This window comes from Pieris rapae, chromosome 14 (genome assembly GCF_905147795.1).
Source record: "Pieris rapae chromosome 14, ilPieRapa1.1, whole genome shotgun sequence".
Taxonomy (NCBI): Eukaryota; Metazoa; Arthropoda; class Insecta; order Lepidoptera; family Pieridae; genus Pieris; species Pieris rapae.
Genome location: NC_059522.1, coordinates 7,644,697 through 7,669,556, shown reverse-complemented (window position 1 = coordinate 7,669,556; position 24,860 = coordinate 7,644,697). Strand labels below are relative to the sequence as shown.

At 33.1% G+C, this 24,860-nt stretch overlaps 1 protein-coding gene across 1 annotated transcript in view; it reads left to right on the top strand.

Annotated features, from left to right (window-relative positions):
- The first annotated feature begins 5,406 nt into the window (after positions 1 to 5,406).
- LOC111001893 (putative phospholipase B-like lamina ancestor) overlaps positions 5,407 to 24,860 on the top strand; it is a 33,616-nt gene continuing 14,162 nt past the window's right edge. The window contains exons 1-2 of the mRNA XM_045631228.1: positions 5,407 to 5,570; positions 16,485 to 16,595. The gene's annotated coding sequence lies outside the window, so the exon portion shown is untranslated. The remainder of the gene's footprint in view (positions 5,571 to 16,484; positions 16,596 to 24,860) is intronic.

Here is a 24,860-nt window from a genome sequence, read left to right as displayed (position 1 = left end):
TGTAAGGGTTGATAGGAGAAAGAGAGAAGAGAAGAAATATAGTTTGTGCAATTTTGTTCTTTTACTCTAGAATATGGAAATTTGCTACTCCGAAAGTACAATGACAAGTGAGAGGGAAAAGTAATCGCCAAATTTTGTTGCAGACAACAGTTCTGGCTATAACCGAAAAAAACCGGTTCTCAAATGCCACAAAAATCTGCCATGATAGGCTCCAACCTAATTTCTTTGCTGGTAATTTCGCCAAGGATTCTGATCATTGGTCTATCCTCCTTAAGGTCGAAGGAGGAGCAGCACCTTCCTTCTTCCACAAGATTGATTTTTCATATATTTAAACTGATTTATATCTAGATTTACAGACTTATTCTTATTCATTAAATTTCTGTAGAAAAATAAAAATATAATCGACAATTGAAAATGCATTAAACTATTACGTATATTTTTTATTTATTTATTTTGTTATAAAACAAATGAAAACTAATAACAAAAATTTCACGATATCCAATTGGAGCGCAAAACACAATTTAAGAAAGAGGCGAAAGAGTTTACTAAGTTTTTATTATAGTATTATATCTCGAAATTAACATGAGTTTTTTATGAAGAAAGACATTGCTGTTTAGAGAGAATGGGAGAATTAATTCGAATTAGGCCTTCAAAAAAAGCGCAACCAGCCTTTTTAGTAATGGCTGTCCTGATGTCCTCCATAATGCGTGACAATGGGAGTCTTAGCTTCAATACGAATGATTTTAAATGCCAAACTGAATTTCCTACATTTATAATTCCGCGTTCATAATCATAACTATTTCCAATTGATAATATTATACGATCCAGTTAACATGTTTAAGTATATTATGTGTTACAATATTACTATTTTCGTAAAGACTCGTTTACACTGTATCAATGTAACGATATTCAGAAATTTAATAAATTTGTAAATCATTTATAATTTATGACATAATAAATCATTGTGTCATATAACCGTAATCATGGTAACAAATAAATCCGTAACTTATACCTAAACCAACTTCAAATACCATATAAATAACTTGCCAACATATTATAATGTGTCATATAGTACCGACTACCGAGCTACCAGTACTAAAAACTATTGTATCGATTTAAATGAAACCTTAACTGTTTTCTTCAGATCAGAGTCAGATCAAATATAACTGTTTTTCGAGAAATTCTAGACGTACCAATATAAATACAAATAAAAATTACTACACATACAAACATATACAAACAGGTCAAACTGACAACCTCAATTTCTGAGGTTGGTTAACCAGTCTTATCAAGGGCCTTTAAAGACTTTGATTCAAATACTTAAAATAGACATACAATTCTTGCGAAATAAACACCTACTACAAAGTGTAAAAGCAACTTTACTCTTTCAAACACTTGCAGTGTAAACTTGGCAAGCTCGTGCACTCATGCGCATGGATAACGTGAATATTGCAATGTCTAAAATTAATACATCATCTGACAGCGAGAGAAAATCGCATGAAGATTTTCTAAGATAATTTATTGATTGTTGACTTTTCTGTCATATTTATTTTGCTTATGCTTGATGTTAATTATATTAGTTCAGTTTGAAGAATAAACAGTGGTAGAAGTGTCAGGACTGTTTAATTGTGTTCCCTAAATACACACGAACACCTACAATTGAATACATAAACATATATAGTGTAGTAGAATAAATATCCAAATATTTAAAAATATTACTATATATATAACATACATATAAAAAAGCATAGGCCAATTAAGCATTAGCCTTATCGCTGACAAGCGATTTCTTCCAGACAACCCTAATATGGAACAATTAAATGGTAAAGCTTAAGAAGTGCATGAATACATTAACAAAAATACTATAACACTAATAACAAATTATAAGTAGTATACCTATAACTAAAATTAAGTTAAATATTAAATATAAAAATAATAATATAAATAATAAGTATAAGCAAAAATGTAAAAGCTGATGCAAGGGTTAATTGAGTCACAATTAATATATAGATCTAAGTAGTAGCTAATTACGAGGCAGAAGAAAAATTATCAACTGTGCTACAAGCAAAAGTCTTAAATTTTATGTTCCTATTATGAATTAATGATTATTTCCATTAAAATCCATTTGGCACCAACTATCCATGACAAATGTCATTTTGACAGTTTTCATAAAATATTATCTTTGCATTCTATTTTTGTCTAATCGCTTTAAATTAGTTATAATTTAAGACCTATGACCTAAATAAAACAGTCCTTCCTATGTATTTACTAAAATTCTATAAAAATTTCGTAAATTTACGCTTTCAACGATACAAAACAAAATATTTACATTTTTCTTATAGAATTTCTATCATTGTGTAGGAGTCGCATAATTGATTTTCAAACAGGGAAATTAGGAATTGTGCTAATGAGAGCTTCATAACCTCGAGGTTTTTACATTTAAGATAATTATATCTATCGTAAATATATAATCTATCTCTGCGTAAATATACGCTTAGATATTTTGCCACAGCTTAAGAAAATATAAGTATAACTTGAAGTGATACCCCCGCCCATAGGCACTCGCAATGTCAGAGGGCTCGCGAGTGCGTTGTCGGCTTATTAAAAATTGGTAAATTCTTTTCTTGACCCTATGTCTCATTGGTTCGGAAATACTTACGTGTGATACGGGTGGAATTCGTATTCTGTCTCGACGTCCGATGATGAACAATTATATAAATTGATCCGATGATGAACAATTAAACAATTAGATAATTACCGGAGGTAAATACTTTACTTTTACTTACATTTTTTTATATTTGAAATTGTACCTACAAGAGGCATACGCCAAATCTAGTATTTTTTATGTTCCTGGGTCACGTATTCATAATCTAATAAGGTTTCAACTTTGCAATGTATATATGTATGTTATTTAAATAATTTATTTGATAAAAAAAGGTCAAGGTCTAAACACGCGAGTTTTTGAGAATCTAATTAATAAATTAAATAGCTATCGAATACTGGGTTAATTTTTTTGATTTAAGATTCATTTCATTATCATATTTTCGTGTTGATTATATATACGAGATTGATATGATTAAGTATTATTATCTTTAAATAATAACACCTTTATTTAAATAAACATTCAATAGTTTTAGTTATATAAGTTCATTATTTTTTTAAGCTGTCCCTACAGTGGAGATATGTCGTATAAGGATTTTTTCAGTTCTTGGGAAAAGACAAAGTCTTAGTCATTATGACGCCCGTAAAACCTAATGTATTTTTAGTTTATTGCTTTGTTTTATAAGTTTCCGACATACATTTCTGTCATACTATCTGATTTTTATATAAACTCTTTTACACATCTATATACCCATAACGCATACGGACTATTCTCTCTACCATATGCCGATAAGAGATCATCTTATATTTCAGCCATACGGTACGCAGCGCCATGAGAACTTGGAGAAACTGATCGTGTTTTATACTCAAACTCAAAATAACTTTATTCATATAGATAAATACACTTATGAACGTCAACAAAAAAGATGTTAAATGGATTCTAAATTTACATTTACTAACAGTTCGCAAGTCAAAGGCGAAGAGCGGCCAAGAAACTCACCGCCGCTCTTTTAAACCGCAAAGTTTTGAGTCATACAAATTGTTTGTAAGGCAGGCCATAAAAATTTTAACCGGAGGAAATTAATCCCAAGGATTAGTATCATTTAAATAATAGTCAAGTTTATGAAAAGCTTTATGAGGTTGGAATTTATTCAATAATAATTCTTAAATTTTGCTTGGTAATTTGCTGTAAAAACGAATACAATTTCCATACAAGAAGTGGTTTATCTCCTGGAGCCTTGGTCGTACATTTAGATAACACAGAAGGCAGATAACCAGAGAACCGATCAAGTAAAAGAGCCATCGTCCACAAATCTTTGCAATGTAATAACTGAGGCTGCGGACAGAAACCAGTGCAAACAGATATTTCGCCCAAGATAAGCATATTGAGACTATCTGTTCTTGTCTCTTCTTGTTCTGATAGTCGTGCTATCGCGTTATAAGACTGACTCATTGGTGGTCATAACCTACGTGCTTGTTTAGACAAATGGTCACAGATAACATAGGCAACCATTTATGCATACTGGTTTATTCTACGCGTTTTAGCAAGACTAAATACGTAATAATAGATCAATAAAATGCCTACTTCTATATTTCTTAAATAAATCTATATGAGTCACACATTATCGTTATTTTGATCACGAAATATGCTTTCCCACATTTTGAATGGATTCGTAATATTTTGAGTCCAATCCGTGTAGATAACAAATAAAATTACCAATGTATGTATGCTTTAAAATAATTAAGTAAATCATCATTATGCCACAGTGAGGGTTGCTTTGATGTGAGTGATGCCTATTTATAGAGATCTCAAAATAAACTTAATGGGAAATGAATAGATTTCATTCGCCGTAATGATACCAATTCATCAATCATTGATTGTATTTCATTGCAGAGTTTCGTTTTCGATACGATTAAAAAGTATATAAATTTATTTTTAATTGTAAGTATTAGTTATTATTTTTCTAACGTTTTAAAGATTTATTATATGCTAAAATATTGCTCTTATAAAATGTGTAGCAATCGCTTAGACACTTAGCGAGGCATAACTGAATTTGTAAAGTTGTATTTTCTTGAACAATAACTCACAATTAAAAGTTAAGTAACTGTTAATATTTAATTCACATCGATCCGCTCAAACTTGAAATCTGTCAAGTGCCGATGGTACTCTGAGTGGCTTTATCGATTCGCCTCCTTAAATATTTTAAAGGGCCTCCTTACAAAATCGGCTTTATTAAATATTACCATAATATTACCCACTTATTCTTTTACGGATAGTTGTAATCAAACGTTGCATATTGTGTACATTTAAATGATCGGAAAATATTTTATTGATATAACAACTGTCTTGAAATAGGTAGGTATTAGATAAATATCCTCTATCTGCGTCTCTCGAGTCTCGGCATTATAATTTATTAGACTTAAGAAATATAATTACATATATTTTAGACAAAGCGCCATCTATTTTAGTATTCGGAACTCAATATAATAATGTTACAAATTACATTGTCACATCGTACTGCTGTCTACAAGGTAACATACGAAGAAGTACAAGTACAGTTCAAGAGATGGCGCTATACACAAAATATTTTTTTCGTTAGCCATTGATGTGACTCTACAATTTTAAGTTACTATACTTCTAAATTGCTACAAAAATACGTGAAAGTAAAATGAGCTTAATCATAATCACAATCATAATTAAAATTAAAACGTTAGACGTTAAAAAAAAAATTAGACGGCTCGCTTATGACGAGTTTACTGCGTTTGCGACTGTGCGTCACAGTTTGTTCACCACTTCTTACTCTATAGCAATCTACTGACTACTCGTCAATTCGATGTAATTCCGAGCGGTCGTGTATCTACAGGGCTCATTGTAGTTCTCACGAAAGCCCTAAAGTGTTCCCATTCAAATGTAGCCCACTCGTATTGCCTAACTAAAACCTGTACTTAGAGAGAAAATAAATGAGCACGTAAGTCCTAATTTATTCCTATATTTCCTATTGCTAAGATATTGCACCATTAAGTTAAACCAATTAGGGTTTTCCGTAAAATACTGATAAGTTTTCATGCCACGTACAGTAGTATGTAAGTGTAATAGGAATTTAATTTCTTATATACTCGTGAAAGGATCCAAAACTTTCACTCAACATGGCATCGCTGATTTTTATATTATGTATTTATTATAAAAAATCCTGTTCAAATATCATAGTGTGTCGTCCTACGAAGGGCTCTTGACCCCATTTACCGTGTCCCCCAACAAAATACCACGTGGTTTATATTTAGACTGTCTCGCTTAGCACCAGACGAATTCCAATATTAACATTAACCCATTGTTTGTCATAGATAACTTGTTAAATAAATGAGCCTCGGAAATTTGGCATCACGTTTGAGTTATCGACCTTGAATGTGCTGATAGTCGATTTACGCAAACACTGTTCAGTCATTGTGGTTGACTTTAATAATTAAAGTGTAGAAAAATTAAAAGAAAAAAAAATCTTCATTTCTTATATCTGGTACGGATTACGGGTTTCCGGTTCCGGCTTCACATCTAATCGAGAACAAATAAAAAAAATAATTAACATATTTAAATGACTTAACCTTATTTGTGTGTTAGTTGTGATTTTGTTTAAATCGGAGGTAATTGTATACATTTCCGAAAAAACTATATTTTTAGATGTGATTGGTATTGTGTAAAATTACATTTTGTTCGTTTTCTGTTTTGGTAGAGTTTGTTTCAAAGTTGAGAAATAAAAATATTACCACAATTACGCTCTACTGTAGTTGATCTAAATAATACATTTTTTGGTTGGAAATGTATTTAAAACAATGAATTTAATATCATTGCAGCACCTCTACCTTTTTCTTCCAACTTAACCTATGCCGTATTAAACACCCCACATACTCCTCGGTGCGGCTTAGTAGTACCTATTACCTCCGTCTTCTGAAAATAAAATAACACAAATATCAAGCAAACAGTAGTTTATCCCACACGCTGCTGGAATATTCCTAACTAAATCGTCACTAAGGCGACGTATTTAATTGACGTAAGATTTTCTATAGGAACGTCACATTGACCATGATTTTCAAGTTCATTGTTATTGTCACCTTTTAAGTGCTATAGAAAAGAAACAAAGGAAAATATATTTTGTCCTTCCCTTAATCGAGACTGTATGTAGTGATAGAGGACATTTTCTTATTTAAATATCCTTATTAGTAAACTAGGTAAGACTTACAATAACGTATTAGTCTTAGGTTAGAACATGATGATCATGATGAACATGATCCAATGATGTCTCAGTGTAAAAGAGAGCGTATAATAAATGATTTAACTATCAACCAACTTTTATTAAAAGTCCAATTAAAATGTATTTATTTTAATTATTCCATTATTAATTACAATAGCAAATTTTTAATTTTAGAACGGTTCTGATTGCTAGGTGTCTTTAAAGATATTATATTAATAGTTTAGGTAAAAAAACCTATAATATCAGTTGTTCGTAGTTGTGTCACATTTATTTAGGCTAGAATGGTATTAGATGGTAGTATTGATTGTTTTATTGAGACATTTGAATAAATTATTCAGTTAGTCTGCATGAATTCATATAATTCCCCTTATAGTGGTTAATATTTATTCACTGGCAATACTAATATCCATGACAGCGACGCTCTTACCAGCCAAGAAAACCGTTGTTTTGCAACAAACCAGTGATAGTCTCTAATGCTATATAAACACAGATTTTATTAGCCTCTACGCGAGTACTACATGTTTAAACGTATTTGAAGTATGCAAACGGAAATTTATTAAATTTATTTTTTTATAATGTTCGACGATCACGATTGCTGGGAAGCACTATGAGAAATATACAATTAAGTAAATTCGTGTTTATAATAAAGTTTTTTTAATTTATTTCTTGAATCGCTGTAAAGCTACAGTTAGGTAAAGAATAGATAAAAAATATCATAAAAAAACATCATAATAGATAAATAATAGTTATGTACAAAAAACTTTTTTATAATTACGCATAACACCAGTTCATACGGTGATGCGTAATTGAAAGAAAACAAAACAGAACCCGGCATGCCATAGGCAAAAAAAAGTTGACGGCGTGTGTCAAAAAACCTGACCTATTTAGTTATTTAAAAAAACACGAAACAGATGTAGAAATCATAGGGTAAGAATACGTAGTGTGTGTTTTGGATTTTAATAATATAAGCTTGCTAATAATAATCTTTCAAATAATAAATAATACTTGCTAACGGTGATGCAGTGGCCTAGTTTAATTAAAGTGGACTCAGCATTTATTGGGGTTAATTAATTTGTGATCAGACAATCACAAGTTTTAAATAATAATATTAACTGCGTGTATTTTTGAAGTACATTGCAACCGATTTGATTTAAATATTCATAAGATAACTATGGTGATATGGTTATTAGTCGGTTATATAAATTGATCTATAAATCGCTATGCCAATTAATTCCAATACAATTATATCCCTAATTAAAGTTTTCTTTCTTTATGATTTATAATTAATTGGATTTGTAATAATAATAAGATTTTATGCGTCCACGTGAATGCTTAGATTGTAGATAAAATGTATAGCAAATTAGTATTATAACTGGTAATTTAGTATGTATTCTTTTGTTTTAATATTTGCGCTCATCAGTGGTAATTTGTTCCAATTACAATTATTAATATGATCTTCAGGTATATTTTATACTCATTTAAGAAGACTGTATCTTTTTTTTTAAATATAAATTTATTGCTTTTTATGCTTTAATCTGTCTACATATTCGCATCACGCTAAGTTTATTTATATTTTTATTTATGATAGTAAATAAATAGTTACCCGCGTTTGCGAGATGATTATCCGTAGACATGAAGAGTTCTAACATTTTCGTTACTTTGATAAAAGCGCATCCAACGACTCTTGTTTACTTTTCTTGTCATCATCAGATAAATATAATATAAAACTTTAAAAAAAAAGATTGTTTAAAAAATTGTAATGCTGGCATTACAATTTTTTTACTAAAAATAAACACAAAACTGGTTTTGTGTTTATTTTTAATTACAAACTTGACTTAGCTCTGTAAATTATAGCGAGGATAAGTCCTGAATTAGATGAATAAGATTTTTATGTATTAGGTCAGTAATAATATATAAGACAACTGACAAATGTGTTTGACGAGAAGGAAAATGATGGAAATTTTGAAATTCCGGGAAAAACAAAGTTTTTATTCGGGTTTTAAACGCACTACAGGCTGATAATCACAGTGCCTCTGACGGTCAGTGAATAAATAGTTTTATTAAAATGATGTTTGTTATGTTAGTGTGTGTACGTGCCAGGGTTTTTGATTGATTTGCAGGAAAAATACTGAGTAGATCGGAGCGCAAGTCTTAGTAAATATTACATAATTCTTTAGGAAAAAATCATGCTTATCTTAAAGTAACACTGTTATTTACAGTTTTATCAATTTTTTTCATCTTTAATATACGCTGAAGAGGTTGATGTTAAAAACCTTTCACAACTAATGTGGTGAGGGTTGTAAACCAGTTTATAGAAATGAGGTTTCCTTGATTCTGGAAAAAACCATATTTCTTCTTCGTTTTTTTATAGCTTTTTATCTTTAGTTGCGCAAGCACAACGTTGTACATTTATCTTATCAAAGAAATAGAAATAGGAAGTCACTATGAAAACAGACTGTTATAGTATAGTATTTTCTATAAATAAGAAAGGATTGTCAAGAACATACATGGTTTATTATCGCGTCCATTTTCGTCTTTTATATGCAAAGTATCTGTAAATTTATTTGACAAAACTCCTGTAGAGATACTCAGCAAATCTGATTTTTATTTATGGACTCAAACAATAGCTGTTTTACATAAAGTGCATAACTCAAAAAATTATGACGTCATTAAAATTGTTTCGATATAGTTCTTTAAATATTATAGAAAACTCGGTAACGAATTCAGAATCTTCATTACTATTCAAATTACGAGTTAATTTTTTAACCATTATGTCACCAAAGCGGTAGTATGGCCATGGACATGCACTGCACCAATTTTATAACGAGCTAACATAATTTACAGACCACCCGTAGCCGAGAGCTATAAATCCTCTCAGTTACATCTTTATTGTTTGCTTGTATTATCTGCAGGTTAATTGTTCTTGCTAAGGTGAGTTCAGACAATTAAGCTGTCTAGACTATAAACATTATTAATGTACAGTTGAAAAATGAGAACTGATCGTATGTTTCTAACTGGTCTAGACGCTGTAGGCTAATCGGAATAATGTGATTCCGATGATTTAAAAGTTTGTCTTCTAAATTTAAAGTATATGTTTAAATTATTATTATTACAAATTTTACACAGACTACATATTTTTAGGTAGACATAGATAAAAATTAATCAGTTATTATTATACTATGAGTAATTACAATTCTACTGACACGTTTTAATTATTGTTTTAATTTAAATTTGTATATTAAATTAAATTACAATATAATTGGAAATTGACAACGAAAATAAAAACTTATACGCTAAGTAATACTTCTAATAATTATTGTAAATTTAATTTAAATACGGATAATAACAACTGGCAAGGCTGTATTTTCCATTCTAGATTCATTTCCTGAAGTTGGTTTTACATTGTTGAGTCGCAGAGTGGTAAACAACCGTCATACATTTATAGTATACAGAAAATTTGGATAAACAATTTAAACATTTTAATCTAACATATTTTTTATTATCCTCGTTATTATCGTCAGGCTATATTCTATACTCAGTCCACCGTTTTTAAAATCACGAAAATGGTTATGAATCTCGAAAACTCTATGGCATAAGTATACTTAATTGTATCTGTGGTGTATTTGGCGCGGTCATTTCAGGTGTTGATTTTTGGTTGTTGTATCCAATTCGGATTTATTCTTGCCATTAATGTCTGTTTTACTGAATATGCATAAAAAATGTCTTTATTCAATTTATTAAGTGCTGTGACGCATATGAATAACAAAAGCAGTTACGAAAAATGCTTTCTTTTGGTAATGTGGCGTCCTCGTCGTCATTGGTAGCTGAAATAAATTATCAAAATAAATTATATATTAAATTACAAAAAATGCACTTACCAACTTTTACGTATAGACCGTGTCTATTGTTCTCCGCGGCAGACGGGGGGCGAGGCACGCGCATTCCACAGCGCGCTCCGCCACCAGTACGGCCCACGACTTCTTAAGTGACACACGTACATCTCGCTGCCGACGCCGCGGTTTATTTTTACGAAAAATATATACATCGTTGAGATCACACAAGTTTTATTATTTTTATATAGTGATATACGACAACGCGAACACTATACTGGTGACCCCGACGTGATAAGAGTAAGAAAAAACTACACGCCACGCGGTCTTAGCACTTTTGTCATGCAAGACGATAACGGTGGGGACACGGACAATATGGAAAAAGGTGCACATGAAATTTACAAAGTTGGAATTAAAATACCACCATTTTTACCGAATAGACCTGCACTCTGGTTTGCTCAATTGGAAGGCCAATTTTGTTTGGCGGGAATAACGTCAGACACGACTAAATTTTATAACGCGACTAGCCAACTGGACCCACAGTTCGCTATTGAAGTTGCGGATATTATAGAAAGTCCTCCCAAAGACAACAAATACCAAACCCTCAAAGCGGAGCTAATAAGGCGATTAAGTAAACCGCGCGAAGAAGAAATCAGGCAATTTTTAGACAATCAAGAACTCGGCACTAGAAAGCCTTCACAATTTCTTCGTCACCTACAACATTTGGCCGGACCACAGGTACCAGACGAATTTATTAGATCAGCATGGCACAATAGGTTACCCAATAACATTCAACCTATCATTGCATCGCATATGGATATGCCGCTAGAGAAACTTGCAGAGTTGGCTGACAAAATTATAGCCATCGCAGCCCCAACCCCACCAAATGTTTACGCCGCTACATCGTCCTCAGCTAACCAACATGCTGGAAATCCTCCAGACCACTACCTCACCGCCTTAGAAAGCTTGGCCAGGCAAGTTAACGAATTAACCAAGCAAGTTGCTTCCCTGAGCATGCATAATAGCCGATCAAGCAGATCACCACAACGTAGGTATAACAGATCAAGATCTCACTCTCGCTCCACCCAAAGATGGAAGGAAAACAAAATGAATAGCGTGTGTTACTACCACAGAAAATTCGGTGAAAACGCCATAAAATGTCTCACGCCCTGTTCCTACAAGACTTTAAACGCGAACGGCAGCCTGTAGTGGCGGCTAACGACTGCCTTACGCATACTCCTAATGACCGCCTCTTCATCGTCGAAAAGAAAACTAAACTGAAGTACTTGATAGACACGGGATCTGACGTTTGCGTTTTTCCTAAGTCGGCGACCAGAGACCAGCGTCATAAAACTAAATATGAGTTATACGCTGCCAACAACACTATCATAGCTACGTATGGCTACATAGCCTTACACCTGGACCTCGGACTTCGCCGGGACTTCACCTGGAGATTCGTAGTTGCGGACGTCACACGACCCATTATTGGTGTTGACTTCTTGGGCCACTACAACCTATTAGTGGACTGTCATCGTCACCGCCTCATCGACGGCCTCACAAGTTTGTCCGTCAACGCGCCACGCTGCGCCAACATTTCTGTGGAAACGGTGACCATCAAAACAGTTGCTGGAAACTCCGACTTCCATGACTTACTTCGCAACTACCCAGATGTAACGAAACCTACTGGAAATCCAAAAGAAACCAAGCACCAAACGAACCATCATATACGTACTACCCCTGGTCCACCAGTCGCAGCTCGTCCCAGACGTTTAGCCCCAGATAGACTGCTTATTGCGAAAAAAGAGTTTGAAGAGATGTACGCAAATGGAACAGCTCGTAGATCAGAGAGCCCATGGTCGTCTCCCTTACATTTAGCCAAAAAGAAGGACGACGGTTGGAGACCATGCGGCGACTACAGAGCACTTAATGCCAGAACCATCCCTGATCGATATCCAATAAGACAGATTAATGACTTTGTTTACCAGCTGTCTGGAGCTAAAATATTTTCAAAGATTGACCTGATTAAGGCCTACAATCAGATACCTATCGCGAATGAGGACATACCTAAAACAGCCATAACGACACCATTCGGACTGTTCGAATTTCCGTATATGACCTTTGGTTTAAGAAATGCTGCTCAAACCTTCCAAAGATTCATCGATGAAGTTCTTCAAGGCCTGGAATTTACATATGGGTATATTGACGACATCCTAGTATTCTCGAAGACCAGAGAACTCCATCTTCAGCACCTTAAAACTGTCTTCGAACGACTTAACCAGTATGGCATCTTAATAAACACCTCTAAGTCCATATTCGGCATTAACGAAGTAACTTTCCTCGGCTACAGCGTCTCGACTGAAGGCATACGCCCCCTCAAAGAGAAAGTGGAAGCTATTACCAACTACCCACAGCCAAAAACAGCAAAACAACTCCGACGGTTCCTGGGAATGATAAACTACTACCGGAAATTCATCCCTGATGCAGCAAAGATACAGGCTCCTCTGAACGATGCCTTAACAGGTAACATCAAAGGAAATGCACCTATCGATATGACTAACCTTGTAACAGCTTTCAATGAGTGCAAGCGCAGCCTATCTCAAGCCACTCTTCTTGTCCACCCTGAAATCAACCTGGATCTAGCCTTATTCACAGATGCTTCAGACGACTCCATCGGCGCTGTCCTGCAACAAAAACGAAAAGGCAACTGGGAACCCTTGGGATTTTTCTCTCGTAAACTGACGACATCGCAAAAAAAATATAGTCCATACGATAGGGAGCTTCTGGCCATATACGAAGGTATCAAACACTTTAAATATATGTTGGAAGCAAGAAACTTTTGCATTTACACCGATCACAAGCCCATCACCTACGCCTTCACAACAAACAGAAGCCAGTGCTCTCCAAGACAATTCCGCTATCTTGACTATATATCTCAATTCACCACCGATCTAAAATACATTCCCGGTAAAGACAACATCGTCGCTGACGCCCTATCACGTGTAGAAGAGATTGTCACCATAAATTACGACGCACTTGCAAGAGATCAGGCTCAAGACCCTGAATTGCAAGCTTTGCTTACCAAAAACACAGCACTACAACTGAAGCAGATCGCTGAAAACCAGTTGTACTGCGATTTTTCCACCAAATCGCCTAGACCGTATATAACACCTGCCTATCGCAAACGCGTTTTTGAAACCATACACCAACTCAGCCATCCAAGCGGCCCTACCACTGCTAAAATGGTAGCTCAAAGATTTGTGTGGCCCGGAGTAAGACGCGATTGCAAAACTTGGGCAAAGGAATGTGTAGACTGCCAACGAAGTAAAGTCAACAAACATACGAACGCACCATTTACAACCTTTTCAGTACCATCAGAACGTTTCGCCCACGTACACCTGGACATTATAGGCCCATTACCATACTCTAATGGCTTTAGATACTGCCTGACAGCAATAGACCGTTTCACACGTTGGCCTGATGCCTATCCACTAGCGGATATTACAGCAGAAACTTGTGCTTCCGCGTTCATTACCAACTGGGTATCTCGTCATGGATGTCCACAAACTGTAACAACAGACAGAGGCTTACAATTTCAATCACAACTCTTCCAAAGCATCACTAACCTGATTGGCGCAGAACATCGTCCCACCACCTCATACCATCCGCAATGCAATGGAATGGTGGAGAGATTACATCGCCAACTAAAAGCAGCCATCATCTGTCACAACAACCCACAGTGGACTGAAACACTTCCCCTAGTGCTACTAGGAATAAGAGCTGCCTGGAAAGAAGATCTGCAGGCATCAGCCGCCGAGCTAGTATATGGAGAACCACTACGACTACCGGGACAATTTTTCTCAACTTCGCTTGACCAGAACCTAAATCCAGCAGACTATACAGCTCGCTTGAGAAATCATATGGCAGCATTAACCCCAACTCCTGCATCAAACCACAACAGTAAAACATTCTATTTGCCGAATGACATACATACTGCACAGTTTGTTTTTCTTCGCCGTGGTCCCGCAAAACGATCACTTGAATCACCATATACCGGCCCATATAAAGTTCTGAAAAGAAATACAAAAACATTTTCATTAGACATAAAAGGCAAAGAAGTTACAGTAACAATAGACAGAATAAAACCAGCTTACCTTACGAAAGAAAACAGAGAATACGACACGACCATTCGTTCACCGATGACCGTACTGCCGCTTCACACCAATCACGATGCACCGCTACCTGAAAAAAAGACTAGAAGTGGAAGATTAGTTAAGTTTCCGGACTACTATCGACCGTGAAACGGTCTCGGCAGGGGAGTGATGTGGCGTCCTCGTCGTCATTGGTAGCTGAAATAAATTATCAAAATAAATTATATATTAAATTACAAAAAATGCACTTACCAACTTTTACGTATAGACCGTGTCTATTGTTCTCCGCGGCAGACGGGGGGCGAGGCACGCGCATTCCACAGCGCGCTCCGCCACCAGTACGGCCCACGACTTCTTAAGTGACACACGTACATCTCGCTGCCGACGCCGCGGTTTATTTTTACGAAAAATATATACATCGTTGAGATCACACAAGTTTTATTATTTTTATATAGTGATATACGACAACGCGAACACTATAGTAAATATGAATCGAGTAATTCATACGTAAAAATTGTGCGTAAGATTATTGCTACATTATGACTGCTATGGGTTATATTTATTTCCAAAATATTTTAGAAATACATTTATGTCCAACCGGGGGCAGGCTACTAGATTGAGTAAACTCGCGTATCAGGTCACACGTTAGCGAAGTTATTAAACATATTATTTTGTGGCCACCATTTTAATTCCTTTATCGTTTTCACTAGCGTTTTTTTTGAGCTAAGCTAACTTCATTGTTTATCAAATAATAAATTTCCTTGTAATTGCAACATATTGAAAATTTAAAATAAACCGCCTTGAAGTTTTATAAGGTGAACACAGGCTTTTACCAAAGGTGTCAGTCAGATCCGATCTCAGGTATCATAAGATCGGATCGGAGGTCATTCGAGTGTCTTATTGAATCATTATTGTATGACCTATTATCACTGACCGCAAACTTTAAATATGCTGATAAATTAGGTCACATAACTACACATTTAAACAAGTTGTTAATTAAAATTATTCGATGTTTTTAACTTACATAGAAATTACTGGTTTTTAAAAACCCAGTATATCTGTGTTTTTCTATCTATGTACATTAAATTTGTTTATAATGTAAAAAGTGACATCGGGAGGACATAGGTCTTAAATTCTAAAATTGAGGACGAGTCAGGCCTAAGTAGCAGGATAACAAATTGTCTACTTAATAGGAGAGGGATGAACGAAACAGAAACAAAAATATGCCTGACTATGCTCTATGAAAAGCTTATGAGAAATAATATAATTTTATTGAATAGCATGTAAAAATATTTCCACTGATTACGTAATTTTATTGGTGTGCACTTGTTTTGACCTGAATTTTTTATGTGAATCATCAAATTTATATCAAAATTCGATATAAAACGTGAATTGAAAGGAAATTTAGGCCACAAATACAGATAATCGTATTTGTTTTAGTGTCGTCGTTTATTCGCTGTCAAGGCAGGATCTCGTCAAAAGATCTGTAAAATAATTATTTATTTATGTCCTTATTTTCTATTCTTACATACAGTAACTTAATACTTATCGAAAACTTATCAATATAAAAATTAAAATATAAAAAATCCTAAAACTTTTTTGAAATTAATAAGTCTTCTGTCTTAGAATTACGGATCTAAATGCTGTTTGTATTTTTTCAGATCAGTTACGGTCTAAATCTGTGATCGACCGTCGCCACCAGCTAGCAGCAGTTCTATCCCGATGGGTTGAGTACGCCTACATTCTGTGTTTGTGGTCACACCACCGACGCTGTGAGTAAATTAATATAATATACTATTTTCTTGAATTTGAGCTCTATGATATTTAGCTTTCTTTGCCAACCAATATAAGGAGTAAAAATAAAAAAACCGTCCGAAGGTTCACCTGATGTTAAGTAATGTCATCTACTAACACTCAAATTTGTGCGTTGCCAGCCTTTTGAGAATTGGTGCGTTGTTTTCTTGAAGGGCCCTAATTTGAATTACAGCCTGAGGTGGCGTAACAACTTAACCTAAATCAATCCTAATTTATCCTTAATAAGCTAATAATAATAATTGTTTTCTATTTCAATTAAGAGTCCGATATAAATGATAATATACATTGTTGATGAATTTTGACATTAACAAGCATGCGCAGACGCATGTAAATTGAATAATTTTGATTTGATTTGAATTTGATATTCTTTGTAAAACAACTAAATGAGAGTCATATAATCGTTTTAATGAATAACCCTGCCTAACACGCCATCATAAAAAATTTGTCGCTAGCAATCAAGAACGCATAATCAAAACTCAAAATTATTTACCAGATGATGAAAATAAAATGAATCTATCAATCACGGACGTTGACCTTTCTGGTACTGCATGGTCATCATGCATCTGTCACGTCAAAACGGTGAAGATAACGTATGCTAACAAGTAAGCTTTGCAAACATTGACGTGGTAAGACTTGCTATGTACACGCGCTATGCACGTTTAATTCTTAACAATGTGATTTAAAGTAGAGAAAAACTATCACAAAAGTTCTTACGTGAATAAAATGTCGGCCTAGTGCTATCAGCGTGCGATGAATTCGTAGGTTCGATACCCGGCTGTGCACCAATGGACTTTCTTTCTATGTGCGCATTTAACATTTGCTCGAACGGTGAAAGACAACAGGTATGAGAGTCGCACGCTGAAACCACAAGGCCAACACTGCTCACATTAGAATTTTTACTAGTTTCATTACAAAAATAAAATCACAAAAAAAGGATATATAGCGAACAAATTTTAAACAAAGGTTGTATGAAAAACCATTGAAAAAGTCTTTATCGACGGGTCATTTACCTGCGTACCCCATTAGTGCGTTCAATGCACTATCCGAATGCAGTTTTTATAACTGGATCGGCTCTTTTCGATAATATAATAATAATGTGCCCTTCCCATTCAAAAAAGATTTAGCAAATATTCCATATTTTATAATATCTTCGTCGTGCCTTTTTGCATAAGGCATGCAACTCTCTCTCTCTGTGATTTCCACTAGAGAGAAGAGTTTTAGAGAAAAGCCAATGGGTATATATTAGTCTCGTGACTTACCGTATCTTAGCAACTTCAATGTCTCTATAATTAAAAATATGTCCTGATATTCAAAAGACAATTTAAGTATATGTACAAAAAATTGTAATAAATTCCAAGCACTGTAAGGAGTATATGTAATCTTACTTTAGACATTCAAAAAGAGAATAAATTTTCGATAATATTGTTGTAATAAGTATAAAAATGACGTTAACAATTTTTGACAATATGGCGTATTGAAGACGTCTGGGCAAAGGCATCCAAGGAATGTCGGAATCCGTCTACCTGTATCCTTACAAGAGGCCAGCGACATTCAATGCACTTGAAAAACTAGATTTTAGTTTTATTATTGTTTAAGAGTAGTAATATTCATTTGTATCAATTGTATTCATTATCGGATAAAAATTTACTCAGGCTATGTTGCAATAATTTTTGTTTTAGCTTTATGACAGTATAGAAAATAAAATACACAATCGTTATAAAATCTTTATGCTGAAATGCTACATATAAAACTCGTGGCGATACAACCTTCTAGGTATGTGCCTTTCTCTATCTCTTTCTCTTTCGGTCGTCACCCCTCTAGGCCTGACACACGCGTCTGCTTTTTGGGTCTCAGGCATGCCAGTTTCCTCGCTCGTACCATAAAATAGTTTGAAAATATTGCAATGTATAATTTTTTTTAAATAAAATTGTTAAATCAATCTTAATATATATATTTCTTGTGTGCGTGTGTATGTGACTGAACTCCTCCTAAACGACTGGACCGATTTAGACGAAATTTTGTGTGTGTGTTCAAGGGGATCTGGGAATGGCTTAGATTCACAATTTTGTCCGCTGGACAATGTTTTTTTAATTAATTTTCAATTTATTGGTTGTTGTTAATTTTGGAATGTTTTACATTGGATCCGACAGACGGCGCTACCATCGCAGCGTCAAATTTTAAATAATATTCGAATTTTAATTTTAGTCTGTCCCGAAATTTAAAAAAAGTTTTGTTATCATTGTGTTATAATATCGTGTGTGACAATGTGCTGGATCGTTAGATATTGTCATAACATTTGAATAATAATTTTCATCAAAATGGCTTATTAAAAATTGAAATTTTGAAATTAAAGACGTGTAGACAGGACAATGTCTGTCGGATCCGCTAGTAATACTATAAAATGTATAAAATAATATTTAAAACGCTCATAACAAGCAAGAATCCTAGATAGCTTAGCTCTTACAAACAAAATCAACATTTCCTTTGTAAAGATCAAATAATTTATTCGTTACAACTTTCACTCAATGCTACATAAAACCTTTCACCTCTGCGTGAGTTTTTATAAACAAAAGTCGACCGCAGTAAGCTAGCTGGCTGAGGTTTGCTTATGTAAAACACCGTATTCAATCTAATAATAATAATTAATCTAATATGAAAATAGCAATTAAACCACATTATAGTTTAATGCTATTTAGAGACTACATATTTAAATTGGTATGATTTGTTAACAAAATTAACTGAATACCAATAAAAACAATATAATATGTATCGATGTAAATTAGGGTTTAGTCTTTATTTAGGTGAAATTGTAATTTCACCAAAAGACTGAACTAAAGAACTTTTTTAGACTTGTAACTTATATTATCAATAACAGAATTTCTACGTATAATTATATTAGAAGCTGGTAAACAAAGTAGTATCCATTTTTATGAGAGAGTGTACGTCAGAGAGTGCAAATACTGTAACCAACTATCCTTGTGCTTATCAGCTTACTAAAATACCACATTCATTCCAGATGACGTATTCTATTGATGTAATAGGTGAATACCGAGTGGCGTTCTTTATTCAAACCTTGGTAGACAAGCTATCCGGCAAAATTTAAGAGACGAACATTTTTAAACAATTTTTTTTAAAGAAATATGGCAAAACCTAGCATTGTGTATGTTCATATAATTTTATCGGCTTATATTTAGGCGTATTAATTTAGTAATTGATATTTTTCATATGAAATATAAGATAGAAATTTATAAATAGAAAACTAAAATAAATATAAAAAGTTAGGTCCCTGAGGCAGCATTTCCTCTGAGGAAATCACCAGCTTCTGGTGATTGAAATCAACATTTCCCAGGCGCCAATATATTTAATTAGCGACTGTGAACTGAATACCATAGCCCCGAAAGTCGCTACAGCATAGAAAAATAAAAAAAGAGGAAATAATCTTATATTTTGGTCGTCGATGTCGAAGTTAATGTTCTTCCGTTTTTAAGATTTTTTTTTAATATTTCAAATTTCTCACCGCAATGCTTTTTCATGCCATCGATTAATATGACAAATTATTTTACGTTATTATTTTGGAAATCTTAAGTTTGTCCTATGTCTATAGTGTAACTATTCGAAATTAAACATGGTTTTAAATAAACAATTATAAAACGAAATAGGTATGTTACAAAGAACTGCAAAGTCAGTTTTCAAATTAGCATGAAATAAAAAATGAAAAACTATAACAAATGAACTATTTTTTATATCGAATAATATTAAATTTATACCAATAGTTTATTTTTAAGCCTACTAAAGGAAAAAGTAAATAATGATCGTAATTGATTTTTATACAAGTTGTTGTATGTTTTCTCATAAATATGATTTGATAACTAATTTCTAATAATAATCGTTACATGCGTTATAAATGATTCATTCTGTTTAAATACAAAATGTTGAAAGAAAATATCTTAAGTCAAATTCACGACATTGCAATTTTTATTTTCTCAAAGTAGGTAAAATTGTTGTTGCGATTGCAATTATTTTTCATATATTTGCATATTGTGACGTTATTATCTAAATACTTTAATGCATATTATTTAAAACATAAGCCATTATGTAATCTGTTAATATGTAATTTTGATATTTTTCATTTTATCACTGTTGCTATGAATTCTATTTGGTGATGTGTTATGTGGATTTCGCAGTATTTACTATGTATTTAACGTAGTCTAAATTAATATAATCAGTAATAATATTTTGCGTCTCGTCAGAAATGGAATAATTATGAATTTAAACAGATGTAGCAAATCTTAGCTATTGACTGCTACTTCATAGCTAAATATATATTAGTTTAACTTTAACTTTTTAATCTTTTTATCTTTGGCTTTTAAATAAGTGTAAGTTTGGATAGTATTTTTTTATTTATTTGATATATATCGTATATCTTCATATTATGACACAAATTTACTAAAGAACTTATGAACAATTAAATACCTATTTTATCATTACAACGTGTATTTTGGTTGCCCCTAACATTACAAAAATAATAGTTTCAGCACGAAACCTGATAGTAAAAATCATCAGATAAATTTTTCTTAGAAATTTTATCTTTTTTATAATAATTGTTAACTGTTTGTTTGTGTTTACATATTAATATTATCGTTATATTTAGGATTTCTGAACCAATTCGACTTAGGGTCCCTCAAGAAATAAGTGTACCAATTCTTTAATCCCGGCAATGCATTTGCGAGCCTTCTAGCAAGCTTCTACCATTTGATTTTGCCTGTATATGAATACAGATGTTGGTTATTATGTAGTATTATTATGAGGAAAATAAAAAATGACACAAATTTAATTACTTGACTCTATACTTCGATCTCAATACACAGCTTTTGTTCCAATCAAATATTCGTATATCTCTGTAGCTTAAGCATTATCACTACACTAAAAAAAACATGAAAATCATTTCTAGAAGTTCTATTCTTTGTACACACAAACTCACAAACTTATTACCTTGTACCGTATCCGTACAGATTTCGTATTTTGATTTATGATTGAATAAAACAGATTTCTGGAATTCTACAAACGGAAATAGTTGTTTATGAAAATTATTTTATTTATATTTGAGTGAGAAAATCAATATCAGATACGCCCGTTAAAAATATTTGTATGTGAGCATCATCATAAAATTCGTAAAAGTAATATCTGTTAGAATTTGATTTATTTCAGTAACGATTACATGCTTTGCGGACGTCTTGAATACCTTCTACAGAGAATACGGAACACGGTCCATCAAATTTGTGCTCAGTGTTGCTATTTTATACCAACGTTTCAATTAATTTTTCACATAATTCTTGAAAAACCGCTTTATGCTTGCGGCACGCTTGAGGTGCCTACCTTTCCATCGTTATACATACAATCCTGTGTTTCGTCTCGAGAAATAAGTGTAAATTTCATACAGTGTATTTTTTTTCGAAAAAGACAATATTTTGCAATTAATTAAATGTGCAATATTTGTAAACAGTTATAGATTGTGTTTATGGTATTTTTGATAAGTGTGCTTTCATCTGGGTAAGACATTTAATGTCATTTATTTAGTAGTTAAAGCATAGACTAAAGAACGTGTGTGTATTTATATACACGCGTTAGAAGTTATACTTCTTTGGCGTAACAAGATAAAAGTCTTTTCAAAAATTTTATCCTTCTTTCCGGTGTCGGTTTTTTTGAGACGTTGTGCGCGCGCATCATAAAAACTTACTTTCATTATTTTTCCTAACGCGCCAAAAGAAGTATAACTTCAAAAAGTTATTCCAGTCCATACAAGTCACATATTATGTCTATCGCAAAATCTTGTAGATTGGCAAATTAATGTGGATTTATATGATAGAAATCCACATCAATTAGCCAATTCTATAAAACTTTTGTTGTAGTGTATGGTTATCCACTATTTTATCAATTTATTTAAGATTCCTTTTTTCCATTACGCCTTATTCATTCTGTTTTTTTAACTTATTATTCAATCAATAATATGTTCAATGTTTTCCTATGTATGTTCAAATTATAACAAACATCAGTATTCATCAAATTTGATGAATTTGTACATTTTTTACTAACAAATATTGACCGCAAAAATTAAAAATTAGTAATGCCAAAAAGTAATTCTTGTCTATAACGTTGGTAAAATGTGGACGAAACTGTCAGACGTCATTGTCAATCGTCATTTCATCTATTGTTTTTTTCTTCATTTCATTTAGAGATTTTTTTCTTCGAAACTTTTTCAATATCGCTCGCATGATGGGAATTTACAGTAACCCGATTTTCTTGAAAGTTTCATCCAAACATCATGCGGAAAAACTTAATTAATTTAATTATATAGACGAAAATTAAAAAAATCTTAAGTATAAAAAAACGTCAATCTATAAAAACTTTTTGAAAATATGTTAAAATAATATCTTCAGTACATCCAAGAATTATATTAATTTGAGAAAGTTATGACAATTATGTTTATTGTTGAATTGGATTAAAAAGTGAAGATTATAATATCTCATGACATATCATGTTGACGGCGTCTGAAATATGATCTATGACCTAGTTACCATGGCGCTAATACTAAAGGCCTCCAATTACTGTATCTAGGGATGTTGATATACACGTGTGATAATACAATTGACACTTGATTTTTAATTACCCACACTTTTTAAATTGAACATTTCAAGTATTTATTTATTACAGAAATTACTTACATTATCCTTACAGCAAATGCCAATACGATAATGTCGAGAAACATTTATTAAAATATAATAAAGTATATATATAAAATAAAACACATAATATATACAATATCGCTACTGTTAATTCTTTCTGCGAACAAACAAATATATCGATAGTGTCGAAGACAGCATTCAGTAGGCGAAACGTCCTGGATAATGGGGATCAGTGCAACAGACTGGTTCTTGCCCTTGGTATGGCAAATAACCTAGGCCTTCGTCGTCGCATATATCCCATAGGTACCCAGTTCTTAGAGTACAATCGGGTTGCACACTACACCCCTCAAGACTTCCAGTATGTAGTAGGCCAACTGTAAGTCCCGTCTGGTTTCAATAAGTATGCGGCTCAGCCCTGAGGATTATTTTTTACGTAGACAGAGCAGAAATAGGAGCGTCATCAATAAGCGATATATTTCAATCTTCTGCGTTTAATTTTCGAATGAAACCTCGCTGTTGTTCTTAAGAGCCTTTACAACTCAGCTCGGTCAGTTTTGGCGTAGCGTAGAATGGGTGTTTTCCTGCGGCTAGCGCAAGGGCATCTCTTGCGAGACTCGGAATACGGTTTGGACCACCGCAGGGTTGTCAACCGCCTGAAGGACAGTACTTTCTCGGTGAAAGCGGTTTTTACCCTAATCTGATTTTGGATATCGCGGGCGGCTTTTAATTTGTCGTGGGCTTCATGTTGGGGCCTCATACGTGTCTTTTTTAACGGGAAGTTCTGCGTTTAATAGAATTTTCTTATTTAATACACCTTTTGGTTAGGGTAGTGTGCCACATTTCTTGGGTGTAAAATGAAGGTTTATTTCGCCGTAGTAATGAATATTGGTGTAATTAAGGAACTGAGCTGTTAGATTAAAGGAACCTAATATTACATTATAAATAGTCCAAATATATATTATATTTAATGTTTACCTTCTAAATAATATTGGTATGAGGTGCAAGTAGGGGTAGAACATAAAACCTTGAAGATTACAATGTGTTTCCTTTGTTACGTATTCGTTATCATTACAGAAAAACGATAGAACACGATTTAATAGGAATATTTATAAACTCGTGCAACTATGTACTATAGAAGAACGAAAATGTTATTACTTCCCGTTTCAATACAAATGACATATCAATCGAGATAAACATTTCTTTATTTAATGTTTGTGGTTATCAGCCATCATGTTAGTACTTAATGGCAGATTAAATATTAGATTAGAGGTATATTATAACGATAGTTTAATATCATTTTTATGTAGGCTCAAAATAATATTATTACTCACGATGGAAAACACATCTTAAAATAAATGCGTAAACTCGTGAATCAAATGTAAGTAGCTTTTAAAATTTTATACCAATAATGCATCACTTGGCGAAGTACCAAGAGTTATAGAATCATACCAGGAATATTAAATTATGGTGTTTATCAAAACAATACCATTCGTAGCGTATTACTTCATATTATCGTATGTTCCTAAATTGTAATGCAAG